A 17,636-nucleotide genomic window follows, 5' to 3' on the forward strand; every position below is an offset into this window, starting at 1 on the left:
AAAATATTATAAAAAATGTCTAAATGATAGTTTACACGCTTTGCTATCGGTATAACGTATATACCTTGTCATGTTTATACAAAAACTAGTTATTTAACGACGGTAGGAGTACATGTCCTTTTCTGAATATTGTAACAGATATATCATGCAATATACTGCGTTAAATATTTACGGGAACTTTTTAAATACTTGGTTATTTGATATCTATTTATCCTATAATGGATTTGAATTGTTTTATGAATACATGTACATTAACGTTTATTTTCATTCTCTGGTCCGTCAGAGACATTTTCATAACAGCGTGCATTCACAGCTCCAATCAAAGAAAGATAACTTTCTTTATGTACAGGACTTTCTCTATCATTTTTTTTTCTAATTTCAACGAAGGAGTGACAATGTATTGTCAATTTGCTTTTTAATACTGTATTTGTGACGTCAGAGTTCGTATGTTTGAATATTCTATAATCGAAGTAATAAGGTAGATAATGAATGGTGACGATAACGAACTATAATCAATACAAAACAGAGAGTTGGGAAAACACGGACCCCTGGATATACTATATTTAGTGATATTTGGTTTTGTCTCGGATCATTGAAATAATGATTTCTTGTACTTGTATAATATACATGTACTTAGGGTGGTATGTTGACCATATATGATCTGCAATACGCGTTACCGTACTGTCCGCTTGACTAATAGTTTTTAGGATACTCGCAAATGACTTATGGGAACATAAAAAAACGAAAAGCATTAAAATAACCAAAAAAAAAAAAAGAAATAAAAAATCAAATAAAAACAAAGCAACAGCAACAAACACAGGAAAAACAACACGATTTATTAAAGAAGACAAACTTGAGTGATAGGAATTTGTCATATTGTAGAAAATCAAGAATCATTTCATTCCGAGAAATACCACGGAATATACTGTTGTAACACTCATTTTCTCGTAATAGAAATATTGCTGAATATCAAACCGATTGTTTCGCAGATTGGTGTGAGTACGCAGGCAATAAATGTACCAAACAACTTCTGGTAACAGCTCAGATACACACTGAAAACCCGCAGGCAAGGTGTGGTGAACCAGACCTGTTCAAACGTGATGAAAGCAAACTCGCAACCCCAATAGAGAGCGATAAACATGCCACAGAGCGTCGTCATCAATCTATAGCAACAATTCTTGCTGCAGTTGAAACAACAACTACTGCATCGCCAGACACAGTCGCAGCTGTGAGCGCCATCGGGTTCTGCCAACACGTCCTCAAACGACACCTGAAGAACAACAGAAAAATCAAATTACTGACGAAAAGCTGAAGATAAGGAACAGTGATGAATCTCATAACTCCTATAAAGAATAAAAAATTAAGAATGGGGCAATGACGGATCCCTGGAAACGCCAGAGGTGGAATGTCCTTGGAGGGGTTTAAACGTGTTCTCTTGACCGGGTACACCCTTTGTGGTCCCTTACATTAGTACGTGTATCTAGAAAAGGGCTTACTATTGATACGAAACACATGTAAGATTATATCGGTCGATCGAAACGACCTGAATTTAATATATTAATTTACTGGTCTGGTGACTGCGAGCAAGTGATTGAATTTTGAAAGAAAGACGGGATGAAATAAGCCCGGGTTCGACGTATATGTACATGTATACTTCCGGTCTCTATACATGGTATTCAAACCGTATTTCAATATGAAGAAATATCAGTTTCTACTTTTTCATCAGAAGAATTATTTCGAGAGGTGTGTGGAACGAACTGCTTTTCCTTTAGAATCACCATATAAAATGTACGGTACCTCAATCGCTAGAATGATCGCGTTATATTAACATTCACTGCACCCTTTTCTCATAGATCTATGTTTCTTTTGAAATTTACATTATTTTCATCATACCATCTGTTGGCGCAATCATTACCAAATATGGAGAATTGTTAAGGTCAGAGGTTGCATTGGCTGTTCCGTTTAAAGTGACAAAATGGTACACGATATGATGTTTCAATACTAAATCTAGTTTATATTTTTAAAAATACATAAAAATATCGATATATTCAATGTAAAACTTATACGGTACCAATTTTGATGCACCAGATGCGCATTTCGACAAATAATGTCTCTTCAGTGGTGCTCAACCGAAATGTTTGAAATCCAAAATAACTACTAAATATAGCCAAAAACAGCGTGCCAAAAAAGTAAAAAATAAAATACCAATTAGTGCAGAAAAATACACGGGTTATGATTTTTTTCTGCAATGCTAATTACCTTCATCACTCTATAAAACAACAAAGAAAACATTGTAATGTTTGAATGAACAGTATCTTATGGGTTTAAGCAGCGGGCGATATAAATATGAGCCGTACTACACCTATTTTCTCAAAATAAATTGCAACTTTCACGTTGATTATGCGAAAATAAAATTATCTTTTTATCTTCAAGGATTTATATTTATTTATTTTTTCCATTCTATTTCTAAATATTTATACCTCAAAATTTGACATTCTAATAACTTCAAGGGTTTGACGTAATCGGAAGCAGTAGATACATGTATTGATTTATAGTACAAAAATGTTACCGACGACCATCGGAAATTTCGAAAAAATACTTAGAACACTTGTTTTTGTAATTATGTTTATCAATAATATGGCAATGCAGATTACAAAACGTCAATTATAATATGCTTATAAGTAGACAAACTCAACATTTTTTGTATTGACAAATTAATGTATCTGTTTGCTTGAGAAATACTCTGTACACGAAATGATTTAAAATAAATACACTAACTTATAGATGTACATTTACTTTAATAGTTTTCATGCGATCACGTAGCTTACATGCTTAAAACGATGGATTAAAAACACATTTTAAGATGTTCTTGTCTCTAGTGTATATACATTCAAATATTACATAACAGACCCTTAAAATCCTGGAAAGTTTTGAATAAAGGCACTTATGGTAAAGAGTATTTAAGATTAATCAAAGTACTGAAAGTATTGAAAAGCGCTTAGCGGGCTTCAAAAATTATGTCTGTAATGTCAATGAGGAGAAACAACAGGAAGGGAGTTCAAGCACATTTTTTGTTTATTTTCACACACCAAAATGATACATTTTCTGTAAGGAAATAAATACAAATAAGGATGAGAAATAATGTCCTGAAACTGTTAAATATGTTGAAATATAAACTGTATATCATGTTGGTAAACACAGTTTTAGTGATTATAATAATTTTAGCCCAACCTGTCCCGTGAACCAAACCCCACCCGTGGGATTATGAAATTTAGAATTTTGTAAAGGGCTACCTGTTCCTTTGAAATATCTACATGTATTTAGTCTTAATTTTGGTATCAATATCATTAGAGAAGATGCTACATTTTTATTGAAATGTTTTACACATAAACACTATCTACCAAGTTTGGTCCCAGCCTGCAGTCAGAACCTCTATCTCGAAGACCATGAAATTTACAAAACTCTATACATGATATGCTTGTTTGTAGGCCCCCGTCATAGCCAAAATTTAATCCTTAATAAATGTTGAAGAAATTAATGATTTCATTATCATATTCATAATGTCTTATTTTCTTTTGATTTAAAACAATATCCTGTGTTTATGGTGTAAAGAGGTCATCTAAGTCACCATGGAACAATATTGATATTTACACACCATAGATATATTAAAGAGTGGAAATTCACATGCAAAATATCTTTCTTGTTTAAAAGAACTGGTCTGAAAACCTTTCGAGAAACACGCGTTTTCCCCATAACTATCGTGTCGACGTCATACCTCCGTATATATATAATATACACCGTAGATAGGGATATACCAACAACATATAAAAGCATATACAGTGAAACCTCTCTAAACCGACCCGCTCTCCGACGGAAAAAACGTCCGGTTTGCAGGGATGGCCGGTTAACCGAGAATTTGCATTTAGAAACATTTTATCTCAATATTCACATAGGCACTGTCTTTCTTCTGGTGATCTATGATCAATTATCGGCGGAGATCAAATTAGTCCGCATGTACCTACAGGTAATTATACATGTGTAATTAACAAGAAATATTCTCACTGAAATCGTCTAACTTTAATCTGGAAATCTATAACAGGATTCTGATACATAGAGAAAACACAGAGGCATATTGGAAGTCCTGTTACCTATATTTCTTTTTTCATTTACATGCATTGCTTATACATGTATCATTAACAATTTTCTTTTGACGTTTTTAAACGTTTAGTAGTAAATATGAAATTTTAATTTGAATATTTCTTAAGAAATTTAAGTCTATGGAAACCAAGAACATTAAGTTATATTTTAATAATTCTTATTAACAGTCATGGGTTTGGTTTTTTTCAACTACCGCTTATATCAATACGATAGAATGGTGCAACAATATGGCGTTTGCTACTGTATTCATTCAATATGTTCCTAACTGTTTCTTACATTTTGTACGGAATTTGGAAAGGTCACTTGGTTTAGCCAAGTGTCACTTAACACCCTTGAAAGCACAGGTAAGCAATAGAAATTAAATAGGCCACTCGTAGTTTTCACACCTCCGGTCAATGATTTTTTCTAGTCTTCACAAAGTGGCCGGTATGATAAGGCTAAATTACACATGTTTGTTAACAAATGTACTCTAAAATGTGGTTGATGTCCGGTTTTCAGGGGTGGCCGATTTTGCAAGACTTTCTTTGTAAGGAAATGTAAAGCTTTCTGCCGGGACTTTAAAAATCGGCCGATATTCAGGGAGAACCGGTTTTCTGAGGGGCCGGTTTGGAGAAGTTTCACTGTACTATAAATTAAAAATAAAAATCTACTTAAGATTTGAGCAGAAAATTAATTTTTTTTTCTTCAGTTTCTATTGTTTACAGTGCTTAACTAAAGCATTTCTAATGTTCCACCGAAATTGGAATATCAGTCTTTATGTTACATGTGAGATACAGTACTCACAATTCTTTGTTATGTAAACAAGGCTTGTGCCATGTTTTTGTTTACATATAGATCGCTTGATAGAAAATAACAGGTTTAAAACAAAATGAGATGTACCAAACACTAGAAACTATTTAATTGTGTTCCGAATTAACTCGTAAATTGAAATAAAATCTGCTTTAAACGAAACTTACTTGTACAAGGTGAAGATAACGAACAGTGATCAATCTCATAACTCCTATAAGCAATACAAAATAGAGAGTTGGGCAAACACGGACCCCTGGACACACCAGAGGTGGGATCAGGTGCCTAGGAGGAGTAAGCATCCCCTGTTGACCGATCACACCCGCCGTGATACCTCTATCCTGATCAGGTAAACGGAGTTATCCGCTGTCAAAATCAGTGTGCCAAGAACGGCTTATATATCAAGCCAATGTAAACAAACACATGGTACGAGCCTTGTTTACATAATAAAAACTTGTGAGCGCTGTATCTCCCAATTGCCTCAACAACTGACATTCAATTTTTTGCTGACCATTAGAAAAACCTTAGTTAAACATTATAAAGATAAAAATGTAAAAATATAATTTGAATATGTTCAGCTCTAATCGTGTCCCTAATTCCTTAAGTCTATATACATGTAGTACACAAAAACACAGCTATTATTCATTTAAGAAATGAACATCACTTTTGAGCTGTTCATGGTCAGTATGAACGGATTTGGATTTGAGGCAAATTCTGTGAATCGCGCTAGCGATTCACAGAGAATTTGCCTCAAATCCAAATCCGTTCATATTGACCATGAACAGCTCAAAAGTGATGTTCATTTCTTATATCTATATTCATTTACTAAAACACCGTTTGTTTACATTTCTTCTCCTAGCCTCTGTCACAGTAGTTATTGTGACGTATGTCAACACAGACATGACGTCACATTTCGTCTCACCCTGCCTTTTATGAACATTGCAAGGTGCAGTGTATTTTGGAGGTAGGAGACCGCAAGATTGGAATGATAATCCACGTAAGTTTACAATCTTAATCCAAAGGTGTGACTTGCGAGATCTTTGTAACAGATGTTCTATTTTTTTCAAACCATTACGCTCTCTCGGTCGCGTGCTTTAAAGGGACTGGTTCACAATTTTTGAAAAAATTGTTTTTATTTTTGATGTTTAATATTAAAAGTATAACATTTTATGTTGACAACCAAAATTTTAACCTTCTGAATGCAAGAATAAAAGCTATATTTTAGCCTTAAATATGTGTTATGTAAACAAAGACTCGAGTCTTTTTATGTATACAAACAAATAAGTGACATATCAATGTTGCAATATAAAGCATCTTAATTTTGCATAGTCGCACATTTTAACTTTTAGATGAAACATTTTATCCGAAGAATGCTTGAAATGTGAAAATTATAATCAACTTAGATCGATATCCATTTCTTTTAAAAATTTCGTAAACAATAACATACCGCAATCTTTGTTTACAAAACAAATAATGAACTCTATAAAATGAGCTTCCGTGATAATGTACAACCTTAATTTTTATGTGAAATCTTTTAAACATATTACACAGTAGATTTTGATTATTAAAAGTGAAAATTAAAATTTTGGAGAAAATCGTGAATCAGTCCCTTTAAATGTCTACAAATTCATGTCTTACGAAATTATACAGTGTATACTACATTCCCAAAATAGCATGTACCTATTAACATGTTCAATACTAAATAAACATTATGAAAAGTGGTTCATTCCTAGATAATAAAATCCAGAGACCCTCTCTTTATATATATATATATATATATATATATATATATATATATATATACAATCTTGAGTTAGTAAATATAACTTTCAACATAAAAATCGTTGTCTCACACGATATATATAAGGTATGGAAGCCCATAAATGTGTATAATCAATAAAAAGAAAGCACATGGATTACGTTTGAGTATGCAATGCAAACATGGGGGAAACCCTGATAAATAATGGCTCGACTATTGAGAATGTCATTAAAAACAATAAACTAATTTATGAATAATTTAGATTAATGAATTGTATTGATATACAATTGTAAAATAGATAAAAATATATTGTCATATGTAATATTGAACACCTTTTCAATTTTCAGCTTACTTATAAGGATATCACATAAGACAGAGTCCCAAGAATAATAAAGGCATATATTGTTTACTAGCTTTAAATGGTGCCTTGCATGGTTTCTATTGCTGGTGTTATAATAATTTACAAATATCAATTAGTTACTAGAAGTACAACTTGAGCATTGACGAAGTTGCGCCGAATCTTGAGTGAACTGTAAGACTAAGAGACGCTCACTCAATCTGTGTTCACAGTGACACTATCAATACTTTTCCCCGCCCATAAATGTCTGTTCTGTAATGAAGAAACTCAAGTACAAGGAAAAAACTCAAACTTGTTCAGTGTGTGACAAAAACAGTAGAAGCCATTTAAAAAACTCCGCATACAATAAAAGTGACTATAACACAATGAATTAGTTGGTTGATTGTATATTGTTAAACGTACTGCTCGAGAATTTTTCACTCATATGGAAATGTCACCATTGCCAATGAAGGGCTGCAAAATGTAGGCCTATGCTCGGCGCTTAACGCCATTGAGCAGGGAGGGATCTTTATCATGCCACACTTGCTGTGAAACGAGACCTCGGTTTTTGCGATCTCATCCAAAGGACCGCCCCGTTTAGTCACCTATTACGATAAGCAAAAGGTAATGAGGATCTATTCTAACCTGGTTTCCCACAGGACAATGGTTTTCTTGCCCCATTATTCCCCTCTTACGAAAAGCAAAAGGTACCGAGGACCTATCACTTCTAAACCAGATACCCACGGGACAACTATTCAGTAAAGTTCAGTATATTGATTTGTTTGCTAAAGGGGGAATGTTTTATCCAACCTGTAGAAAAACGTACACCAAGTCCGATGATCTAAACAAGTCAGAACCTAAAATTGATATAAATCTTGAGCAACAAGGAAAGGTATTTGACTTTATCCGAATATATGGAGATACATATCGTGTAGAATTACTTTGTGGTTTAAAGTATTACAAAGCTCAGAGAGAGATACTTGTCATTTATCCCGATTCATATACTAGTAACAGCGATTACAAATCCTGAAACCTAAATAAAAAACACAAAGAAAATTTGGTAGCAAAATTGAATTTCGGAAAACTCCAAAGGCGAACTTATATAATCTGCATGTGTTGCTATTGAATTGAGTCTGCATTTGCGTTAACCCTTTCAAGTCAAAGAATCTACTATGATAATCAAAAGGCAGATTTCTGACTGCCACAAAATTGCCATGCAATAACTTACCATCATCTCTGAATACATGTGTATATAATATCTCATTGCATATCTCTCTCAAGTCGTATCAGACATGCCATCTTATTTTCAATGGCAAAATGTTTCCCAAATCGTACTCTCAGGACATATGTGTCTCAGTTATGGATGGCAAATGGATATTACCTAAGCACCTGACGTTTAAAATGACTGTGCACCATCTAACGAGAAGTACTTAGTTAATTACACTATCAAACAGGTTATGTCATTGTAGATTGACTGATTGTATCTTGCTTAACGTCCCTCTCGAGAATTTTTCACTCATATGGAGACCGGTGAAGGGCTTCAAATTTAGGCCTTTACCCGGCGCTTACGGCCATTGAGCAGTGAGGGTTCTTTAGCGTGCCACACCTACTGCGACACGGGACATCCGTTTTTAAGGTCATCTCCGAGGACTCGTGACATTCACACCTGATGCCGAGCGTTTGGCATGGAACTGTCACTACCTGCTGTAACAACTTAGGTTTGTCGCGGCCGGTTGTAGAAGTTACTCACAGACTCAAGAGTTTGAAATACTATTTGCAATGCGATTATAAATTCTGGATTAATATTGCATGCAAGAATATCCCTTACTAATAACTCAGTAATTAATATACCTCACCTTAATGTCAAACAACTTGATATATAAACAAGGAGTTAAGTTCTTTAATGCAAAATACATTTTTGCAAATGTCCATATTGTGTTTGCAAGATTCTGGAAGTTTTTCCATTTTTAAACAATACTTTAATTACAAATTTCATGAGTTTGCCCCAAAACTTGAAAAGGTCCCCTTGCATTAATGTCAAACAATTTTTTTTACAATTCAAGGGTTACATACTTTCAAAAAAGAATTGTTTTCAAAGGTTCATATTATTTATAAATGATCTGAAGAACTTTTTCATTTTTCGGCAATTTTTAAAGAAAAAAAATCATGTTTTAGCCCCAGAAGTCGTAAACATCCCCAATTATTTATGTCAAACATCTTGTCAATTAAAAGGTTACATGAGTTCACATAATATTTGTTTGTAAATGTCAATGACATCTATATCGGATGTGAAGAGTTTTTTCCAGTTTTCGGCTATTATTTTTACAAATTTTTGGTTTTGGCCCCCAAAATCTAAAAGGTCTCAATGTTAACAATCTGATTTATAGTTAGAGGATTACAGACTTTCAGAAAATAATTGTTTTCAAATGTCCATGTCATCTATATAGGATCTGAAGGAGTTTTCTATTTTTCGTCGATTTTTAAAGAAAAAAATCATGTTTTAACCCCAAAACTCGTAAATGCCCTCACATATTTATGTCAAACAACTTTTTATATAAACAAAGAGTTATATTCGTTCAAAAAATACTTGTTTGCAAATGTCAATGACATCTATATCGGATCTGAAGAGTTTTTCCAGTTTTTTGCTATCATTTTTACAAATTTATGTTTTTTGCCCCAAAACTCGTAAACGCCCCCACGTAGAAATGTCAAACAACCTGATTTAGAATCTAGGGACTATGTACATTAAAAAATACTTGTTTGCAAAAATCCCTAGGGGGTCCCCCATTACCTTTACTAGCCCATGGTGTAAACCTTTTACACTTTCTTACTCCAAACAGTATTGGCCAGTAAAACTCTTGCGTACGAACACTTCAATAAACAACATGTGTTCACTAACCATGAAAAAGTCCGTGCATCTGAGTCGGGTACTATCCGATATTGTTAAAAATATCACTTTTATCGATTTTTTTTTTAGATTTTATAATAATAAACAATAATATACAAAAATTATACTTAATTTTATAATGCAGTTTCTTTTTTCCGCTAGTATATATTCAATTTTTCAACATCTCGGGCTATTTGTCAGCCGTTGATTAATTCACTATGACAAAATGAACACAAGCTGATACTTTTCTCTCTTTGAGGTAACTCGGTTCAATAGAGCGTAAAATGATACAGGGATGTTTCCTTCCGCGGGGTTTTAAAAATTAATACACAAATAACAGACCTTTAAGAACAATGGATTTTGGTCTGATTTTTACTCGCATCTGAGACATCCTTGCGTCCCAAATAAATTTTCTGTTTTCCAGGACGCAGATTCTTAGTGACAACCCTGTAATTCTAAAGTTTATTTATGATAAACGAACTATATTTCAGGACTACTGTTTATATAGCCCATGCGGAAATGAACTTGCACCATTGAGACCCCCCCTTTCCGATAATATAGAATAAACTTCCATTTTAGGAATGGACCGTTTTCCTCCTTGAACATTTTTTACATACATCATGAAACACCCTTATTAAATGAATTGGGATTGACCAGATTCTCTTCTGATCTTGTGACATCAAACAAGAGGCCCATGGGCCACATCGCTCACCTGAGTCACCTTGGTCCACATCAGAAGATTTTCCATATCTATTTGCATGTAAAACCGTAGTCCCAATTATGGCCCCAAACCTTCCCCTGGAGGCCATGGTTTTTGCAAACTTGAATCTACACTATGTCAGAAAGCTTTCATGTAAATGTGAACTTCTTTGGCCCAATGGTTCTTGAGAAGAAGATTTTTAAAGATTTTCCCTATATATTTCTATGTAAAACTTTGATCCCCTATTGTGGCCCCATCCTACCCCAGGGGGGCATGATTTTAACAAACCTGAATCTGCACTATATCAGAAAGCTTTCATATAAATCTCAGCTTTTCTGGCTCAGTGGTTCTGGGAAGAAGATTTTTAAAGATTTTTCCTATATATTTGAATGTAAAACTTTGACCCCCTATTGTGGCCCCATCCGACCCCCGGGGGCCATGATCTTAACAATTTATAATCTGCACTATATCAGGAAGCTTTCATATAAACCTCAGCTTTTCTGGCTCAGTGGTTCTTGAGAAGAAGATTTAAAAAGATTTTTCCTATATATTTGTATGTAAAACTTTGATGTCCCCATTGAGGCCCCATCCAATCCCCGGGTCCATGATTTTAACAAACTTGAATCTGCACTATATAAAAAAAAACAAAAAAAAAAAAAAAAAAAAAACTTCGACCCCCTATTATGGCCCCATCCAATCCCCGGGGGCCATGATTTTTTCAATTTAGAATCTGTACTGAATCAGGAAGCTTTCATATAAATCTCAGCTTTTCTGGCTCAGTGGTTCTTGGGAAAAAGATTTTTAAAGATTTTTCCTATACATTTGTATGTAAAACTTTGACCCCCTATTGTGGCCCCATCCGACCCCCGGGGGCCATGATCTTAACAATTTATAATCTGCACTATATCAGGAAGCTTTCATATACATCTCAGCTTTTCTGGCTCAGTGGTTCTTGAGAAGAAGATTTTTAAAGATGTTTCCTATATATTTGTATGTAAAACTTTGACCCCCTATTGTGACCCCATCCGACCCCCGGGGGTCGTGATATTAACAATTTAGAATCTGCATTATATCAGGAAGCTTTCATATAAATCTCAGCTTTTCTGGCTTAGTGGTTCTTGAGAAGAAGATTTTTAAAGATTTTCCCTATGTATTTGTATGTAAAACTTTGACCCCCCTATTGTGGCCCCATCCGACCCCCGGGGGCCATAATTTTAACAATTTAGAATCTGCATTATATAAGGAAGCTTTCATATAAATCTCAGCTTTTCTGGCTTAGTGGTTCTTGAGAAGAAGATTTTTAAATATTTTTCCTATATATTTGTATGTAAAACTTTGATCCCCTATTGTGGCCCCATCCGACCCCCGGGGGCCATGATTTTAACAATTTACAATCTGCATTATATCAGGAAGCTTTCATATAAATCTCAGCTTTTCTGGCTCAGTGGTTCTTGAGAAGAAGGTTTTTAAAGATTTTCCCTATATATTTGTATGTAAAACTTTGATCCCCTATTGTGGCCCCATCCGACCCCCGGGGGCCATAATTTTAACAATTTAGAATCTGCATTATATAAGGAAGCTTTCATATAAATCTCAGCTTTTCTGGCTTAGTGGTTCTTGAGAAGAAGATTTTTAAATATTTTTCCTATATATTTGTATGTAAAACTTTGATCCCCTATTGTGGCCCCATCCGACCCCCGGGGGCCATGATTTTAACAATTTACAATCTGCATTATATCAGGAAGCTTTCATATAAATCTCAGCTTTTCTGGCTCAGTGGTTCTTGAGAAGAAGATTTTTAAAGATTTTCCCTATATGTTTGTATGTAAAACTTTGATCCCCTATTGTGGCCCCATCCGACCCCCGGGGGCCATGATTTTAACAATTTAGAATCTACATTATATAAGGAAGCTTTCATATAAATTTCATCTTTTCTGGCCCAGTGGTTCTTGAGAAGAAGATTTTTTAATGACCCTACTCTATTTTTACCTTTTCTTGATTATCTCTCCTTGGAAGGTGGCCTGGCCCTTTATTTTAACAGTTTAGAATTCCCTTGACCTAAGGATGTTTTGTGCCAACTTTGGTTGAAATTGGCCCAGTGGTTGTTGAGAAGAAGTTGAAAATGTGAAAAGTTTACAGACGGACAGACGGACGGACAGTCGGACGGACAGAGGGACGGACGCCGGAATACGGGTGATCAGAAAAGCTCACTTGAGCTTTCAGCTCAGGTGAGCTAAAAATGTTCATAGATTTCCTACGATGTACTCGCCAGATTGTTTACAAAGTACTCGCGATTATTTTTAATATTTTTTCCTCGTTATAAACACCAATAAAAATGCATTAGATTTCTTTTCCATACAAGGTATTAAGACTTGTAGCGTTAGCTTTTTTTTTTTTTTTTTGATGTTCATGTTGTTCGCACGGTACTTATCGGAGACAGAACAATATAACATTGTGACGTCAGACTATACTTGTTCGCTAGAGGACTCTGACCGTACGACTTCCGTTATCTGGATTGCCCCTAATAAGCGCTCGCTAAGGGATAATAGGGGATTTTCGAGTTCTTCCGTTCCGTGCGTATTTTGTGTTTTAGAACCTACCTAAGTCACTTGCTATGGCGATTTTCTTCCGGTTTAACTAACAATTGTCAGACGATTTCGTTCACTTATTTTACTCACTGGTTTTGAAACCGAATTTTAGTACCAGTCCCATTGGTTTTTGGCAGAGGGATGTAATACGGATTTACGTAATAGAGGATAACAGGCACGTGACGTAGCATCGTTTTTCATGGAAGGGGGTTGGTAGTCAGAGAAGATGCCTTCACACTTCTTGACAAGAATAAATGGCAGTCAAATTTGATATGCATGGATGAAGGTTAAGTAGTGGCATACGACTTATTATACCTCAATATATATTTTTTCACACCTTTTAAAATTCAGGAGGGGGGGGGGTTGAATGATGTATTGTTTTTACGACTCGTCGAGGAGTTTTCACTCATTTCTCATTTTAAGTACCGCAAATTTGGACATATGCTTTGCGCTCAGGGCCGTAGCAGTGAGGGTTCTTTATCGTGCCAACGCCCGCGATGGGGGGGGGGGGGGGGTAGGGTATTAACGTATCATATATATTGCTTAAGAATATTTTTTTCTCAAATTCTGATTACTTGAATCGTAGGGAAAACACATTATGGATTCACTTCATAAATTGCATTCGTACCATTCACTTCTGCCGCCATAAAAAGTCGGGGGGGGGCTGTTTAAATGGGGACCATTCCCTCCCCCTCCCTCAGTCTACGTGCACGCCTCAGAAGTACCGATATATCCATTATCGGATTCCAATGCCGAAGTCGCCGTTCATTCCAATGGTGCTCAATATTTGTGAAGATAAATCATGGCATAATAACTTTCAATAGCTGGTATATGTCTTCATTCAATTTTCCCCCACAATTTTATTGATGATTGCCGACAACTCAGTCATTCAGTCAGTTTTCTTTACCGACCGGCGATTGATTTTCAAGAGCTTGAGATCATTTTTATTATGTATATAAAACAACAAATTTATACCAATTGCAAGCTTACATAGCCTTTGTATATTACCTTTACGGTAAAAGGAACAAGAAACACTTATCTGTAACAAAAATGTCTTTAGTTCGATTATACTTACATAGAATAATCTTCTATTTTAATAGGTTGTGTATACACTTACACAAGACTTAGCGTATTTACGTTAACTACGATAAACCGGATATGACCATGCCTAAAAAAGTATGACGTAATAGTGACTAAATGCAAAATAAACACGGATATGGAAGAACTCGAAAATCCCCTACTGGCAACGTATATTACGCACTTCTTAGCGACATCGATCGAATAGAGTAAAAAAAATGAATAAAAAACGATCTTGCGTATCTTCCTCCCTGTTCTAGATATCCATCTACACATGAGTTGTGAAAGAATATTGTTATCAATACCTCGTGAAAGTCATCTTAGATTTCACAAATACAGAAATGCACTATACCCTTATTCGACGGCTTACAGGTTTAGGCAAATTTGATGAATTTTCTGATTTGTATTTTATACATTATCGGTTCCTAAAGTGTTGCTTTAAGTGAAATTGTAAATAGAGTTACATTTGAATTAAAAATAACTGCAACAACTTTCTAAATACGGCGTGTTCACCAAGTAAAGTATGTAGAAATGGATTCTGTCAAAGAGACTACAGATGTACTTATTCTGAGAATTGGTGCGTAAGATATGGTATCTTCTATTTCGTCAAGCACTCAATATTTTAATATCGTTAAGAAGGGAGGTATGTATGGCATGTCAAACGTTGCAATATTTAATTTTTTCCATTTGTATTGTATAATTTTCCATTTACTTTGTATAATTTCCATTTGTATTGTATAATTTTCCATTTGTATTCTATATTCTACAATGTATATGGAACCGGTCGCGGTAGTTCAGTGACATACCCTTTCGTTCGTAACCGTGAGGTCGCATGTTCGAGTTATACACTGAACTCGTGTCATCAAACCTTAGACGTGTGCATCAAACCTTGGGCTTAAATATAGTTAATACTCCCCCATTCTACAGCTGCAATCTCTCACCAGAGGGCGTATTACGCTGCGCTACAACACCTCTGTCAACGTCTGAATGTCAAGATTCTTGGCAAAACTTATTTCGACCTATTGCATCATAAAGTATGATTTTACAAGTTTTAGTGTTAAGCTTAAAATCTTACAGTAAGTTCACAAAAACAACGAATTCCATGATTATTCTAGTATTATTGGATGGATGAATATTTATATAAAACCTTTTAATTCGCTCAGGTGTCTCATATTTACCAGCCTCTGCGTTTATAAAATTCAGACAAGTGTTTGATTTGCTTAGATATGATCATTACAGTTTGATATGCTAAGTTAGTTTTAATACGTTTTGATATGGATTTTTAGACGTTGACAGAGGTATTAGTGGAACGTAGCGGGAACGATAACTCTGGGTAGAGATTGCTACAGCTGGTGACCGCTAAATATAAGTGGGACCTAAACTAATGAAATCCTTCGTTACAAATCAAAATAAACAATTCCTCAGATGCAATACAAATGAAAGATTTTGCAATGCAAATGATAATTTTACAATGCAAACGTAAACATCATATAATACAAATGGAAAATATAGAATACAAATGGAAAATTATACAATAAAAATGGAAATTATACAATGCAAATGAAAAATTATAAAATGAAAATGGAAAATATAAAATACAGATGGAAAATTATAGAATACAAATGGAAAAGATCAAATATTGCAACGTTTGGCATGCCATAGGTATCAATTATATTTAAATCTGTGTTATAAGAAATGTTTTTATACAAAAAATCCTAAATATCTGATTGTTAACAGTACCGTTATTTTTTTTTATATTATCCGAGTTGTAACTTTGGTAAAAATGTCAGTCGGACCTAAATCTCGAGAGCTCCGTGTGCATCAACAATAATAATGAAGTCTTGACTTGGAGGTAGGAATCTCTCTAATACATGCGCATGCGAGAACTGTTCACAAGAAAATTTATTATGCCATTTTGGATGATGCTAGTGATGAAGCAACCACCTGGGTCAGACATCTAGTCAAATGGTCCAAACAAGGGGTTACAACAAGGGGTTGAGAGGAGTGATCTGGACAAGGGATCTAGTATAAGGATTTAGACAAGGAATTTGGACAACACCTATATAAAGGGATTTAGTCAGGGGATTTAGACAACGTATATAAAACAGGGATTTGTACAAGGGATTTCGGGAAGACCTATAGAAAGGGATTTAGACGAGGAATTTAGACAAGACCTATAGAGAAGGGATTTAGACAAGCGATATAGACAAGGGATCTCACCTTGATATGGTCATTGATGTCGTTAGGGTCCCTGATATTCATATCCAGATCCGGCATGTTGCTCTGATCAAACTACAAACATGTAGACCACCTTAAATATCGTCAATCCCCTTTTAATGACAATGAATGTTTCAAATTACTGGTCCTTAAACTTTAAATCTTAAAGATTTATTTAATTAATTTTATGTATAATTGTGACGGAATTTTATTTTGTGAAGGAGAATGAGTGATATAATTTTCTTGTATCAGTTGTAGGTTGAAAATCAGATTAAAGACTGTAAGTTGTGACACTTTTATCATTATCATTTCTTGTTTCAATATTTACTGCTGTCGAAAAATCTCCGATTGCTATTTGATTTTATAAATGAATAGCGCATTTTGACGAATGAAAAAGTGAAGATAACGAACATTGATCTATCTCCTGTTTACAGGTTGAAATTGTTATGCTGTACTTTTGACTCTGGTTAAATGAATTACAAATAAAAGTAAAGTTCATATGTAGTTATACAGTGTATGTACCTGAAGTATCGATTTTGAAAATGAAAATAAGATAAAATCAAATCAAACCTGTTCAGGGATTCTGGATATTAACCAAGCGTATGCGTTAAACTGTTTACAAAACTGCACGCTACAAGATAATATAGGAAGAAGAGGAACACGGAAGTTACTAGCTCCTCGGAGTGTGAACACAATAGCTATTGCGCAGGATTCTATAACTATATTTGTTACTAGGTATTAGTTTGATATATCTTTATTGCACCAAACATATTATGTGTTTGATGCCTACATGTAAACTTAAACGGTACCAATTTTAATGCACCAGATGCGCATTTCGACAAATACATTGTAATGTCTCTTCAGTGATGCTCAACCGAAATGTTTGAAATCTGAAATAACAATGGAGTTTTAGAGCTATTTTAGGGGGAAACAGTGTGCCAAAAAAAGTGGAGTCAAATTCGTCAAAGGATAAGAGCTATGCGTGAGAGAGATAATCCATAATTTTCAAATGGATTTCTAAATTTTATAACAGCAATTAATTATACATCCATATTTTCAAGTTAGTAACGAAGTACTTAGGTACTCAGCTGTAGAGACCCTCGGGGAATAACAGTCCACTAGCAGAG

At 34.6% G+C, this 17,636-nt stretch overlaps 1 long non-coding RNA gene across 1 annotated transcript; it reads right to left on the reverse strand.

The window, feature by feature from the left end:
- Window positions 1–819: 819 nt before the first annotated feature.
- LOC125674594 (uncharacterized) lies at window positions 820–17,205 on the reverse strand. The gene is made up of 3 exons (XR_008797337.1): window positions 17,080–17,205; window positions 16,513–16,584; window positions 820–1,270 (listed from the first exon to the last, which is right to left on the reverse strand). It is a non-coding gene; the product is annotated as an uncharacterized LOC125674594 (long non-coding RNA).
- Between the last annotated feature and the right edge of the window lie 431 nt (window positions 17,206–17,636).

This window comes from Ostrea edulis, chromosome 7 (genome assembly GCF_947568905.1).
Source record: "Ostrea edulis chromosome 7, xbOstEdul1.1, whole genome shotgun sequence".
Lineage (NCBI taxonomy): Eukaryota > Metazoa > Mollusca > Bivalvia > Ostreida > Ostreidae > Ostrea > Ostrea edulis.